The sequence below is a fragment of the Camelus bactrianus genome, chromosome 6, assembly GCF_048773025.1.
Source record: "Camelus bactrianus isolate YW-2024 breed Bactrian camel chromosome 6, ASM4877302v1, whole genome shotgun sequence".
NCBI lineage: Eukaryota > Metazoa > Chordata > Mammalia > Artiodactyla > Camelidae > Camelus > Camelus bactrianus.
The window spans coordinates 16,549,716-16,565,345 of record NC_133544.1 but is presented as its reverse complement, the minus strand read 5'-3'; positions in this window follow the sequence as shown (position 1 = coordinate 16,565,345).

Genomic DNA, 15,630 nt, shown 5'->3' with positions numbered 1-15,630 from the left:
TCCATTGTATAAATATACCACAACTTCTTTATCCAGTCATCTGTCGATGGACAGTTAGGTTGTCTCCACGTCTTGGCTACTGTAAATAGTGCTGCTATGAACATGGGGGTGCAGGTGTCTTTCCGAATTAAGGTTCCCTCTGGATATATGCCCAGGAGTGGGATTGCTGGATCATAAGGTAAGTTTATTTTTAGTCTTTTGAGGAATCTCCATACTGTTTTCCACAATAAGGCCAGTCATTCTTGATGTAAGTCATATACAGGCCACAAAAGTTCTGCCAGAAGAGCAATTATTCTCAGAGTTACACCAAAAATCTGAATTCCGAGGCAAACAGCTGATTTTCCTAGGAATGCTCTAGTCGCATTTTCACATTCCAGCACTGCTGTGGGACTCTCTCATACTGCATAGGTTCCTGCCAGCAGGTGAGTCCTCCAAACCAAGAATCTCTCCAACCACCAGTACCTTAGGCCAGCAGGTCTCACACACTAGCAGGTCTCAGAATCACCTGGAGGGGTTGTTATAACAGGTGGCTTGGCCACACCCCCAGAATTTCTGATTCAGTAAGTCTGGAGTGGAGCCTGGTAATTTGTCTTATTGACAAATACCCAGGATGCTGCTAGTCTGGGGACCATACACTGAGAACAGCTAGTAGACAAAACTGTAGAGAATGGGAAGCTGTAAATTAAATAAATAAAAGAAAATCATATAATTCAACAAAAAATGTAGGGAAATTTTAGAAAAAATTTTCCTCACAGACTTCTTAATGGGAGAACCAAATGATGAAATAGCATGACTATCCAAAGCTAGAGGCTTAATTCATAGAATAATGTATCTATGGCTGAATAATATGTAATTACCACAGATGATATTGTATAATAATATTTAAAGAAAGGGCAAACTAATAGGTTATAAACTAGGATTAAAACTGTGATCTTCTGGTAATAAAAATTTGCCTCTGCGTGTATAGGTTACATACTTAGATACATATACAGAACAAAGACTAGAAAGATGTATTGCAAATGTTACCAGTGGTCATCCCTGAGTGGTGGAATTTATGACTTATTTTATCTTCTTTAGATTTGATGTGTGTTTTCCTAACATGTCAATAAATACAGCCAACCTTAGGCTCATAAAGGTATTTTTAAGATAAAATATATACATTGTTTAATAAATGTTAACTATATTTGTTATTTTGCAAACACATAAAACAATGTCATTGATCAAGAAGTGAGAAGCCCTGGGTGGGAAAGTCTGGGCTGTGTAGCCAGTGATGGGAGGGGCAGGTCTTTGGTGCCAAAGCCCAAGGGCCTCAGAGTTGCAAATCAGAGCAAACAAAGGCACATCCAACAGCAATTGAGTCTACCTGGCTGAACAGATGCTTCCCCAACAAAACAATGCCCTTAGGCACTGTCTGGAAGTAGGTGATATCTTGGCAGGCTCCCTGGAGGCAGAGTTTAGGGGTTGAGACCCCACCCCTGAAAGTATGAAAGTCAGCTGTGTCTGATAAAACAGGACTAAATTTGCAAATCAAAACCACAATGAGGTATCCCCTCACACCTGTCAGAATGGCCATCATTCAAAAATCCACAAACAATAAATGCTGGAGAGGGTGTAGAGAAAAGGGAACAGCTGTTATGGAAAACAGTATGGAGGTTTTTTTAAAAAAACTAAAAATAGAGTTATCATGTCACAAAGGTGTTTTTTTAATATTGACGCAGGGTATGCAATTGCATCGTTACAAAAGGAAGGGAAGCAAAGGACAAACAACTTAGATCGTAATCATTAACCCAGCGGGAAACAGAACAGTCATTTTGACTGATCAAATTTTGCCCCAAAGGAGTGACTATATAGCTCTTTGCCGCATTAGGGACATAGAAAGACCCGAGACAAAAGGGAACCCATCTGAGTCAAACTGAACTTCCATCCAGGCAGCAGAATAAAATCCCCAGGGGAGACCTTTGGAGACAATCAACCAAACACACGCTCATGGTGAGTAGCTTACCCGCACATCCAGAGGAAACAGGAAACACTCGAGGAAGGGGCCAAAGGCACTGGAAATAGGAAACGAGGCTCCCTGGAGGAAAAGAGATGGATGCATGGGAGAGAGAGAGAGGAAAGGGCAAACCACAAAGTCCTGGGGGAGATTTAAGGTTCTTGTGGGACTTCAAATCATGTTAGCTTGACTTTCACACAAGATTGAATTTAGCTGCCAAAAAAATGAATCTACTCTTTCTTCTTTTTTTTTTCTTTTTTTTTTTCAAAATAGTATTAAATTTATTTCAACAGGCTGTCGGAACTATTCAGTTTCGTTATGAGCTGATGAAAATCCATCATTAGCCAATGACAGAGCCTGCCTTTCCCTCACTCCAATTTAAGGTCTGAGTACAGCAGCAGTGGCACTCATGTCAAAAGGCAGACGCCTCACTGCAAAGCCTTCCTCTGCGAAGATTAAAACTTGGCCTCTGTTTCTGCAGCCCAGAGTCACCCATCAGCAAACCCGCTCTCTTGTCACCTTTCCCAGGGAAGAGCCATTCATTCCATCAGAGAGGTGTGTATATGACCCTGAAGTCAGACACACTCTGCCTCTGATCTCATCTATCCCCACAGACTAATCAGAACCAGACTGGATCTGAACTTGACCCAAAGGCCTCAGGGAGGAGTGACTGTTGCCTGTGACTCATTCGTGACCTGAAGTGTGCTGCTTCTTTTTTGCCTTGGAGACTTCACGAGGGTTTTTTTTTTTTCCCCCAAAAATCTACATCCTTCCTCTCCCTGCCACTGTCACCATATGGCATTTGTAAGTCTGCTCTACCAGAATCTATAACAAAATTCAGTGTTTGGCACATACCTTGGAAGATTTCGGGTGAGCTAAAATGTGGATAATCCATGCCCACTGTTTCGAGTTTCTGGAGGGAGGACCAGACAATCTGGAGTTTGGAAAGACTCCTCAGGTGATTCTGATGCAACTAAATTCTAAATGCTGCTGAGGAAATGATAAAGGATCTGAGTGTCCAATTCAGACAGTCCTACGACTTGCTTGTTTTGTGAATTTGGGAAAATTACTCTCTTAGAACCTCACCTTTCTCATCCATAAAACCAGGATGACAGTACTTGAATTCCTACTACAGTCATGCAGTTCAAGTATATGTAAGCTTCTCAAGCTCATAGCAAGTCCATAAGGGTTAGTTATTATTTATCATGATGATAATAATGTTCTTTATATACATAGCAGCTTGGTGAAAAAAAAATGATGGATTTAGGAGTAAAGCTGAATTCAAATTCCAAATTTGGTATCTGTGGCTCTTAAGAGCCCAGGGTTATTCCTTTTAAGAAAAGTATATTGATTGAGTGCCTCAGAGGTAACGGGTACTATTCTCAATCCTGAGCAGATAGTGAAGCATGAGATAAAAAGTTGCTTGCTCCCCTGGTGTTTCCCATCTAGTAAGGAATTAAGTAAATAACAAAACACCCACAAAGAGACATACAGAAACATGCACACAGATATTGAAAAGCCTATGGAGAAAGTAAAGCAGGTATTTGGCTAGAAGGTACTAGAGCTAGGTGGGAGATAACTTTGGATAAGGTAGCCCAGAAAATTCCTAAGGAAGGTTACATTTGATCAGGTCTTGAATGAGAAGGAGGCAGCCACGTGGCAGGTCTCTGTTCAAGCCCTCACCCCGGCTTATCGCACGATGTTAAGCTTGATCGCTTGCAACATTTGCCAGGTTTCTAGTGTCAAGTCACCACGTTCCCCCACCCATACTCTGTCCTGTGGACGTGAGTGACCCGGTTCCGTCCACTTCCTTCTAGTGACAGTGGCCTAGAAGAAATCGCATTCAAATGACAACCAAACAGGAACAGTTCAACAAGAAACGGGTTGGGGATAAACCTGTAGAGCAAAATTCCCACCCTGAGTTCCACTTTGGAGGATCTTAAATTTACCTAAGATAAGCATCTTGACCGTATTATCATTCTAAAACCTCAGACAAGCTATTTTCTGATCTTCCTGAGGCTCGTTAAAGTGGAAATCCTTGTCATTCCTAAGGCTTTTGTATTTCTGCCCATCACGTCATGTGACATGATTTGTTCCTCCGCTCAGTACTTACTCAGGACATAGTTGGACAAACCTCAGATATGGTCTTCGCCACAGGTGCATCGGCCCCAGACTAATCATCCGATGTCACCTGTAAGCACGGCAGAGACCAGGTGCAACAGCCACAGTCAAGAAAAACTGAGTCAAATTCACGGAAAGCAAAAATCTGATGATGAATGTGTTCATACCTGTTTGCTCATAGTCCCAACCCAGCCCTATAAACTTGAAGATTTTCAAATAGCTTTTCCCCCCAAACTATCTATTGAATTATGTTTTAGAAGTCCTAGGTCAATGGCTCTCAAGCTTTGCTCCCTGGAGGACGAGTTAGGGCACAGATTGCTGAGCCCCATTTCAGAGCTTCTGATTCACTAGTTCTGGGGCAAAGTGCAAGAAGTTACATTTCTAGCAAGTTCCCAGCTGACACTGATGCTGCTGGTACGGGAAGTGTACTTTGATAACCACTGTCCTAGATACATCATTTAATTCTAAATCTTTTTATTAAAAAAATTGAAAACTCTGGTTTTGGTATTTTAATGAGCTTAAGTTTTCATAGGCTATAGTTCTTAAAAAGATACATGTGACTGAATGATGTTGGGGCTCTGGGGTGGTGGAAAGGCAAAAGCTCAGTCTCAGTCTGGGGGCAGCTCTCAGACTTGGTGTCTGAGCTCACCGCGGGTCTAGCTGGGGACTACGCTGTGATGAGGTTCAGGACCCTGCAGAGTGACAGCAGTCATTGTGACCTCCCCCCACTTCACCCTTCTTCCTCCCAACAGGTGGCCATCACCCTTCTGTAAGAGGTGCCCTCCTCATTCCCAGAGGAAGAGAGCATCCTTATCTCTAAAGACAGAGAAACATCAAGAAGAATCCAAACAAACAGAACTTCAGAGCATCCCCAGTTGGCTGCAGTTCCTTCGTACCCCTTACCGATCCTATTCCTACAAAATAGGCAGACTTTGCAAGCTTAGTACAAAAGTACACAGGTCTGTCTCTGTGGCTTTTCATTTCCTAAGGAAGTCTCCTGTGTCACATAAAACATGACTCAAATACATTTGTAAGCTTTTCTCCTGTTAATCCATCTCTGTCCTTTTCATTTTCAGATCCGGGCGAGGACCCTCAGAGGATCCAGGGAAATTTTTCCCTTCTCTACAGCAGCAAATGCCTTGCAGTTCAAATTCTCTCTCTGCCCCATCCTGCTTCCTTCATGCCCCGAAATGTGGGGCTCTCCGAAGTCCTCTCCGACATGTTTTCTGCACGGAGGTGTGGGTCTCAACCTAGAGATGACACTTGATCAACACCTGAATGGGTGGTGACAGTTTCATGCGTGTTTTCTGGTGGGTGTTCCAGGCTGCACAAACAGACTCTGAATTCCTGCCACCCTGACAAGAAGCAACTGGTTTTAATCAAGGACTAAATCAATATACGTTCACAGATCGTCCTAGTTTGGCTCCAAAGAGACTAAGTTAGAATTGTCAAGTGGTGGTACTATTTTTATTCATATATATCTCTATACATATGATATATAAGAGTATATATACTATATATCTATATTTGATATATATGAGAATACATATCATGTATTGTATATATATACACATATTTATGTACATATATGTGTATATATGTATCTAAAAAAATACATATCTCCTGAAAGAAAAACAAGATGCTTTTTGCATATTCCTATAAACTACTTCCCTCCACCACTGACCTTACTCTGTATAAAGATTGACTCGTTTAATCATTCACTTTATTTAAAAAAAAAAAAGAAAGCTTATAAAAATATTTAAATAATATATTAAGCAAATGGATTGATTTTTTTTAATATGAAAAGCATTTTCATGTTTTAAACAACTCTTGGTGTGTAAATGCCTGCCCTAGTACATATATTTGACTATTCGTTTGGTTGAAGAATTTAGTTTGTGATTTTTAATTGCATTCATATTCATCATTTGCCTTTCAAAGCTATTTTTGTCTATTAAAAACACTGTTTTATATGCCAGCCAGCATGACCTGTGTGTGATCACAGATCCCCCTCGAGAAGGAGTTGACCTCTGCTGTTCTTTCCTTTCTCAATTTTTCCCTGAAAGCAGGTGTCACATCTGTCACTCACTGGCCACAGTAGACCAGGCTAATGAAAACTTTACATGACGTCCATGCGGCACTGCCTCTCCCCCGTGAAGTCGTCTGATTTGTTTGTTACGTGACATCGGAACAGGGCTAAGGAGGGCCACCACTTTTGCACGAACACCAGCCTAAACGTGTGATGGCTGGAGAGCATGGTCTGCATTTGTTTGCATTTCCCACCGGCTGCTTCCATAATGGGGGTCCACGTGCACTTGTTGAATGATCTGAGCAGTCAAGGGAAGGCTCTGTGGACACACTGGAGGGGGGCAGTTTAGGGGGCTTAGCTGTAAGACCACAGGAAACAGGTAATCACTGATGATTTGGGGAACAAAAGGTTGATTGTACCCTCTTCCCCTTGCCACCAAAATTGTACTGCCCTGTGGCCCCTCCTTCGCGATTTGCTTCAAGTTGGCTAATGGTCATCTAATTGAGGTGAGCACCCAACAAGCATGTTTAGTATTTGGGAACAGTTACTATGTTATTCTCCAAATGAACAGATTCTAAGCATAGAAATTCCATACTTTAGCAAGGCACTCGTCGTGACATGACGGGCTCTGAGAGGCAGGGAACTGAGCTATCGAATTGTCTTTGCTAGTCTGTTCTGATCACAAACCAATATACGCACTTAGGTATTTCATCCAAGTATTGATATCAGCCTCGTGACTGTTTCCTAATAGCACTCCTTAGTGGCCCTGCAAACGGCCAACTGAGTGTTAAAGGTTGACATGGGGGGAAAGTAGCTAACCCTCCTTCTAATGCCACTAAGTAGGATAAACCTGTTCTAGGATGGAGGAAACTTACCTTTGTTTTCCAACTTGCTTTCAACGTAACAGTTTCTTAGAAAGAAGACTACAAATGACAATGGAAGGCAAATAGTGAATCTTGAAAAAAAATGAATTTTTATTGCAATTTGGAAGCAATGGTTATGGTCTGAGTTACATACTGGCAAAAAATTAACACAAGTACTACAGTTAGACTTTTGCTGTAACCAAAAGGAAAAAAAAAAAGGCTTGTACCACTTGTGCTAACCAAATCCAGGCAATACTGCAGTAATAATCGGACAAAATGTGACGGTTCAGAGAGCCTGCCTACTTCCATTTGGATTTAATTGTAATTTATTTGAGAACCAACTCTTTTCCTGCCCAGATATTTTTCAATGCTTGTTGAATTAATCTTTTAAGAAAGGGTCAGCAGATATCGATAGAAGCATTCATCAAGGCTGATTTTCTCACACTAGCTATCATATTTGACAAGATTTGTGTCAGTTGAAGTTGTCTATCCAACCTTCACATCTAGCGAGAATAAGTTATAAAAGCCGTCCATATAACCCAACCAATTTAGAAAATTCTTCTTTTACAACGCACCCCATTTTAAAAAGTTCATACAATATAGTAGAGCGTGGCCTGAGCTGGGCCAGGAACCAGCGACAGGAACAGAGATGACTCACTCGCCCAAGCTCTCTAAGCCTCTACGGCTTCATTTCAAAATTAGGAAGACTAAGAGCCACTCTAAGGTCATTGGCTCATTTCAGAGAAATTAATATGAATAAAATGTTTGACATATGGGGCAAGACCTGTGAAACTACACCAATACAAGTCTCGGAGAATCTACCAATACTAAGTTTTCCATAACATTATAAAACTAGAGAATTTTGTCATCTACAAAAACACACATTTTGTCAATTTTTACTTTCAGGCATTTCTCACACACAGGAAATCTCCTTGTAATTACACTTCTCTTCTTGAGCATCGAGTTTCCCTGGTGTCCTGGATGAGTTAGTGGTCAGTGAGGAGGAAGGCTTGTCTTCATGATAACTAAACAGCTGAAACTGGTCTTATTGCAGAAAACGCATGAAGCTTGGTGCTCTAAATGTTTCAAACATCCTGATGGCTTGGGAAGTATCATATGGAATTTACTTACTCCATCAAATAAAGTCACCAATACATTGTTTTCCCAATGGTCTCATTCACACCAAAACATCTTGAAATAAAAGTCAATGTCAACACGTAACAGTTTTTAATTATTTAATATTTTAATGAGGTATAATTTTGTAGCCTTTTGAAATATTCAGTAATTTGAAAAATTTCTTAGGTTGAAGACTTTTGGAACTTCTTTTTAATTAGAGTCCAAGAATGATGCCACGATTACCAGGTTATCAAGTGATGTTTCCAGGAATGAGGCATCCGATTAAGCCAATTTGTCCCATGGAATATAAGTAAACTTTTGAAAGGAGCTGTTCAAATTTATTTAGTTCTAAAAAATTTCGTTTGGGTGAATCTTAAAGCTTTGGAGGCAAGGGAAAAAGAAATACTCTTGTTTCATCTTTTTTTTTTTTTTTTACCCTTAAAATGCATATTCCCTTAGTTGTGTCTTCTTGACTCTGATAGAGATGAGGGTGAAAGGCGGTTACTGTAATTTTACTATAATGAGTAACTGTGATCCTTGCTATGCTAGGGAATAGAATAAAGCCTTACCATCTTATTTTGGCACGATTCCTAGTGTAAAGGACACTGAATGTAACTTTTCCTGTTATCTTCAGAGTATCGTCTGAAAAACAGACCAATAAATACCTAGTACTCACCAGTTCCAAAGTGTGGTGTTAGCTTACCTAGGCATAAGATTAATTTGTTGCTATTAATTTTAATGTTGTTGTTGTTGCAAAGCTTGAATAGAATTGTTGGTGCTGCTGAGACTGAATAAACCAGGGTATGTGGTCACCTTATTCAAGGATCATTAAAATCTACTTTTTGCAGCCTTTTGCTCATCTTTCATGTTGGAAATATTATACAGGGTGACTAGAGCTGGAAAATCCAGAGAAAGAACTACACTGGAGCAACTTGCAAGCCATAAACAGCAAGGCTAAGGGGCATGTTTTCCACAAATAGCTGAATTTGGAGATGGAAAGCCAGTAGGAGCCAAGACAGCACCCACAGTGTCTTAACTTCCTCTCTGTTTACCTGATTCATCCCTCTTCCTCTGCCCTGGTTTAGCTGATTTTCTTTCTCTTGGCAGATAAGACAACCATCCCCTAGCCGCGGGGTTCCCACCTCCTCTGATCGAGAGATGGGCTGCCTCTAAGTCTCAATCCTAGTTTCCCAGGAGAAAGAATGCGAGAGGCCCAACTTAAGTTTCATGTCTGTGCCTATCTGCCAGAGACATTTATACGTGCGTGTGTGTGTGTGTGTGTGTGTACATGGTTGCCACAGACCCAGCTCTGTGGGCAGGATGCACAGTTCTCGGGGAGAAAGCACTCTTGTGAGCTGGGCGTAGTACCTCAGGTGATGTCCGCAATATGGTGCATGAGCTTCTCCATGGTACCACCACAAACACTATCATTCAGGGGTGTTGTGTTGCGTGGTAAGGATGAATCCACATGAAAGTCAAGCACAGGCTCAGCCATGTTTGATTCATATTATCCTTTGCATCGCTTTCCATAGGTACACAGATGTGTAAACTGCCCTGCCAAATTGCCTGATGAAAGATCGTCTCGTCAAACCCATTCAGCCTTTTGTTTTTCTTCCATCTCAGCCGATTTCTATGCTGTGGTTATTTATTTTTTTTTTCCACATGATTTAAGACCACAATTAATTTAGAAAACATGAAAAATATTTCATTATTTTATTTCCACTTTAAATGCCTTTATTGTAAGCCATATGTAGGAATGAGCGATGTGATCATTTGATTTCCTGAATGAGAAGGCTCTTTTTTTTTTCATAAGCTACTTCAGTCTGTATCCAAAAAGAATTGCATTAGTCCATTTGTCAGAAAGCTTCTTTTCCAAAAACCACTTAAACTACTTGTGTGCTTTTATTAGCAGTGTTCACAGTAAAGACAACCTCAGGGTCATTCACCTCACCCGGATGCTGCTCTGTAAACCCACAAGTAGCCGTTACCTCTGGAACAGAAGAGGGTGCCCTAGAGCATCGGCTTTGGTCTTTTATTTGGAATAACACCTTTGCGCATGTCATTGGGCGTTCACGTGGTTCTGTGTAGACCATTGTCGAAACGCATCGACTTTCTTGGTTCTGCCAGTTGAGTTAGAAACCACCCAAGCAAAGACTGGACAAGGTCACCCAAGACGGTTCATGTGTAGTGCGACGGTTTGAGGCGAGGGAGTTTTTGTAACTTGTGAGTGCTAAAGATATTTCCAGCCATGATGGATGTGTTCAAAAGAGCAGTTCATTTTTATTTCATCTAATGGTGATTTGGGGCATATTAATTCAGCAACCTCGGTAATTTGAGACCCTTCAGCGGCTGTGAGAAGCTGGAGAATCCTAGAGAGAGAACAGAGCACAAACGAAGCCCCACTTCAGAATGTATCTATCAACCATCAACTATCACGTTCTTGTCTACTTGATAACACTTGAATCTTTTTGTTTGTCTTCTTTTGCTTTTAGGTTCTTTAGCTGGTTTATGTCTAAGGGACAGGAAGTCTGAAATTTGAAACCCCACCCGGCTCACTGTCCTTTTCCTTTCTGTGACCACGAAGGGAAGTCGGAAACTTCAGTAACACCATGTTTCAATTATTTTTATTTTAGACCACATGGGCCGAGACCGCCCACCACGGCTTGACAGGATGTTGCCGTGTCTTCTTGGTAGGGGTTCACCAGCCTTCAAAGAGAGAGATTAGGATTCTTTTGACTCTTAAAAAAAAAAATGTTAGCCACACACACAGACAACATCTCACAAGGATACATGAGAAAGAACTGAATGAGAAAGAACTTTTGAATGAGGCATGCTTTCTAGCTATATTCTCTTGTTGAAGAGGGGAATATCTTATGGGAGTTTAAGAGCTCTGCTTCCTAAAATTGTGAAACTCATAGGTCCACAGCCCCTTATCCAGTACTCCTGAGGTCAGAGGGAATTCAGAATTTGGAATCTCTCAGATTGCATGTCCTAAATGTTACGTGACACCCCAGACAGATCTGGGAAGAAAGAGAGTCACATTACTAATTTTGCAGCAAAGTGGGTGACTGAAGAGAACAGACAAAGATTAAAAAGACTTTCACATCAAGTCTGGTTGGGATTTCCATAAAATTAGTTCCTGCCAGATCAGCTTTTGCCCCCACATAGATTATAAAAGCTTTTTGTGTTCAGAGCTTTTTTTTTGATTTTGGAATTGCAAGCAAGGGATTGTGTACCTAGATTCATAGGTTTCAGACATATTGTAGGTGCTCACTAAATACTGATGAAAATGATTGACTAGTTCAATGAATGATTGACTAATTGAATTAACGAGTAAGTGAACGAATGAATGGTCTCTCTCTTATAAGGTAGAAAATAAAGAGGCTAAAATATTTCATGATTTAATAGGATGTCTAAAGGTGGAAGTGGACTTTAAAGGGGAAGTTGTCCCAAATGAAATAGGGGATTTATTTTCCTTGCATCTTATTATACTTGGGACCAGGGCACGCAGTCAGGTTTCATGTTTGATTCTCTACATCCTCAACTTGCCCCTCTCACCAATCTTTCTAACCTTTCTCCTTAAAGCTTTAAGTAACTACTGACAGCAGGTTACACTGTCACCCAGAAAAACATGATATATAAGAAAATAGATGGTTGTGAGTACAAGCTATTCTTCCACATAAGAAAATGCTGCTTATTTTGAAGAGATTACACCAGTATTTAGTCATTAAAGAAAAAAAGGTGTTTTGATTTATAAAGTCTGTCACATCTCCCCTGATTCTGTCATTCGAAGGAAGAGTGTTCTGCACGTGGAAAGGGTTGTTATGATTTGGAGATTTATTTTACAGTATGTTTGATGCTATTAAGAAAAAGACTATGACTCAGAAAAGAAAGCACACTGAAACAGCTTATACATGTTACCTTCACCTTGAAGAAGCCTTGCATGCCTTGAAATTGCCTTTCAGCTGACTGCCTGCAGGCAGAGACTTCGCCTCTGCCTAGTCTGCGCCCGAGTTAGTCCAGAGATGCCGTGTCTCCAGATCTGCCAAGGACTGCCCTGGATTACACGTGTTTTCTCAGCCTATTTGTTCCCTCCCATTCTCAAAAGAATCCCACTTTGGATGTAAAATTGTATCATCACCTTAAATAATACAAAATTATCATAATTTTGGTTTAAAAAAAAATCTCCTGTTTTTCCAGCAGATTCATTCCTTCTCTCAACTTTACTCTCCTATCACATGATGGTCACTTCTGCATTAAGTGAGTATAGTAAACTCAGTTTTCTAAACAATGATTAACCTTCCATGGAGAGGATTAGAAAGGCATTTTAATCCATTTGTAAAGTAGGTTGGCATTCCCCTTCCCCCCCAAAAAAAATTCAGGAGGGAAAAGCCTCTTTCTTCACTCACAGGACATTTTAAAAATCTGTTTTTACCACGTACCAATGTCTTTCACTGAAGCACCAAATCCCCCATGGAAACAAAGCCACTGGAATAAGGTCAATGTGGCAGGAGCACTGCACACTCCCAAAATGTTTGCATTGCAAAGCCACATGAAAAAGCATCTTCTTTCCTACTCGCCAGCGTGTTTCAGCATCCCCATGGTCTGCCAAGATTAATGGAGGTGTAAAAGTCATGTGTTCAACACCGAGTCTGTTTATTAAAGAGGGAGGTGAAGAGAAGTAAGTGCTGGGAAGGAGCTGCTGAGAGGCAGGGTTATTCCGTTGCTGATAAAACAGAGAAAAACAAAAATTTTTTTTTTCCCCATTAGGAAGAAAGCAAGGATTAGCTAAACAGATTGATGTTTCCACTTCTATCTGCAGGCTATACAGATATGTTGACTAGCATGATAAACGAGTAAAACATTCAACAGTGGGAGGGGGTGGGCAGACTAACAGTAGCACATGTATTTCTTTCGAAAAAGAAAAATTATTTTGGCTTCCCAAATGCCACTAGATGGCTTCAGTCTCTGTAGCCATATTTTATGATTAAAACTGGAAAATGAACCCATTGGCTAAACTTCTTGGCTCCCAGAAACACATCCATTTACTGCTAAACAGATTAATCCCCTTACCTGGAGTGGGAGACAGATAGATTAACTATATGGATTTTACCATTAAAACCAACAGAATGAGGCTTTGTCCAAAAAGAGGGAGTTTTCTCAACATGGACTCTATGTGGAGTCATTCCAGACCTCAGTGCTCCATGGTTGAATCTAGCAGGATCTGCAGATGAGTATTGACTGGTAATAACGACTGTCCCTTTAGTTTAGTGACACAAGAGCCATGCCGTCCCAAATCCTCTTGACAGATCCTTAAACATTTTCATGCGTACCAGAACCGACAAGCCCCCAAAGTAATGATCAAAACAAACAAAACAAGACAGCATGGAAGCAGCAGCAATGCCCCAAAGAGGAGCACGCCTTCTCTTTGTTTTAGAACAAGACGAAAACAACGTTCCGACCATCCTGGTCCCCCAAAAATCTCATGCCTTTAGACCTGGCTGTGAAGACGGTTTGGTGATAAACTGACCTTGCTTTACTAACTCAAAATTAGAATATATAGCTTGTTAAAAATAAGTCCACAATCAGAATATGAAAGCACATGGCTATGTAAGAAAATTCCAGACGTGTGGTGATCTCAGACTGAGGTCTTTTTGTCCAAACACATCATTTTCTTAAAGCAGGAAATTGAGATGAGTCATGCAACTACGTATTGACTAGTCCGGAACCAAGAATTGCATCCCCTGGTCTAATGAGGCTTTCTCCCCTTTATGCTTTATTCAAAAAAAAGTCCAAGTACCAATGCCATGAATTGATCAAGTAATCAGAGCCACAAGGAGAAGAAAACAATGTTCACAGTCAGGGAAAATGCAAAGGTAGCTCCTGGCTGCAAATACCAGAGAGAAAAATCACAATAGGATGATTTTCTTCTCGGACACAGCAGGGAAATAATCGAAGAGGAAGTCAAAACTATGCAAATGTGATTGGGTGCTGAATACGAAGAACTCTGACAGATTCTGAGCAGGGGCTGGTGGCTGGGGTCTTAATCCTCGGTGGATGCCGCAGAGCTAAGAGAAGCGACATTCTTGCTTCGCAGGCATTTGCTGGGGTGAATGGCGATCAGTGAAGGTCAACAGACATAAAGGTGTTTGTCCTTTTATGCTCACTCTCCCGATGCTTTTGCAGAAACTAAAAGATTTGATTGGGAAGGCACTTTTTTTTTCTTTCTTACTCTTTGTAGATTGTTGTGGAAAATCCTTGTTTTCCTTTAGCCCTTTTTTGCCCCAGTACATTCTGCAACTAAACATACTGCTAGCTCCCTCCCTGTATTTGCCGAGAAAAGAGAAAGCCCTGAATGAGTGTTTTCAGGCTGCGGTTCTGTATTTTGGAATCATAGAACCTTTGAGCCAGAAGGGGGAATTAGAGGCCATTAGCCTAGTGATTCTCAACAGGGATGATTTTGTCCCCCAGGGAACATTCGTCCAAGTCTGGGGACGTTCTGGAGTCACAATTAGAATCACAATTGAATGGGAGTGGTAATAGCAGCATGATCCCTTTGTAGAGCCCAGGGATGCTGCTGAACCCCCTGCAGGGCACAGGGCAGCCCCGAAACAGAGAGTCCCCCTGACTGACAACAGCATCTCGCATGTAGCCCTTCAGCGAGGCTGCATCATGCTCCGCGACATGGGGACCAAGCCTAAACACCGGGTCTCCTGACTCCCTTTCTAGTGCTCTTTTCCACAATCATTGGAACTACTATGTGCTTTGTCCATTCTTGAGACTGGTTCAGGTTTTCTGTTTACAGTCCTCAATGCCTGTAAGAGGAGTGAACTCCATTCTGTTCTCTCGGTTTGTTAAGCATCTCTGAAAATGACTCATTTGACTGCTTTTAAAAACCATTTAAGATAAACGAAGGGAACTGAGTTACACACCGTGCCCTCAGGGGACTCTCATGTGTGTCTAATGAAGGTGCATGCAGAAGGGATCTTAGGCTAATGTATAGACCTGCTGCTAATGAGATATTAAAAAAAATAGAGAGCAAGCATCTCAAATTGAAGACAAGGGGATTGAGAGAGGAAAACAAACTCACCTTCTCAAAACATCAAGAGCGTGGAACGCAATTCTCTAGAAGGTTTTTCCTAATGAAACTCTCATAAACCACGGGCTCACTCTTTCCTCAACTCTCCATTTTTGGCCTCCTGTGCGGGGAAGATAGATAACTGGTCCCCATCGTGTGAACCTGCACACTCACTCTTCTTTGGCCTCGTGCAGCCACAAAACTATGTAAATTAGTTGCTCAAAGAAGACTGTATCTCAACCAAATTGTACTATTGGAAGTGTCAGAAGTCCCAGGATTTCAGTCCCTGATCTGAATTTCCTGGGTTTTGGTGATCTTATACTTTCCATTATATTGAAATCATGAAAAAGCCTCCCCTCCTAAAGAGGCAGAAACCACATGAATTCCACATGTTTGAACACATTCACTTATTTTCTGGCCTCGCACGAACCAA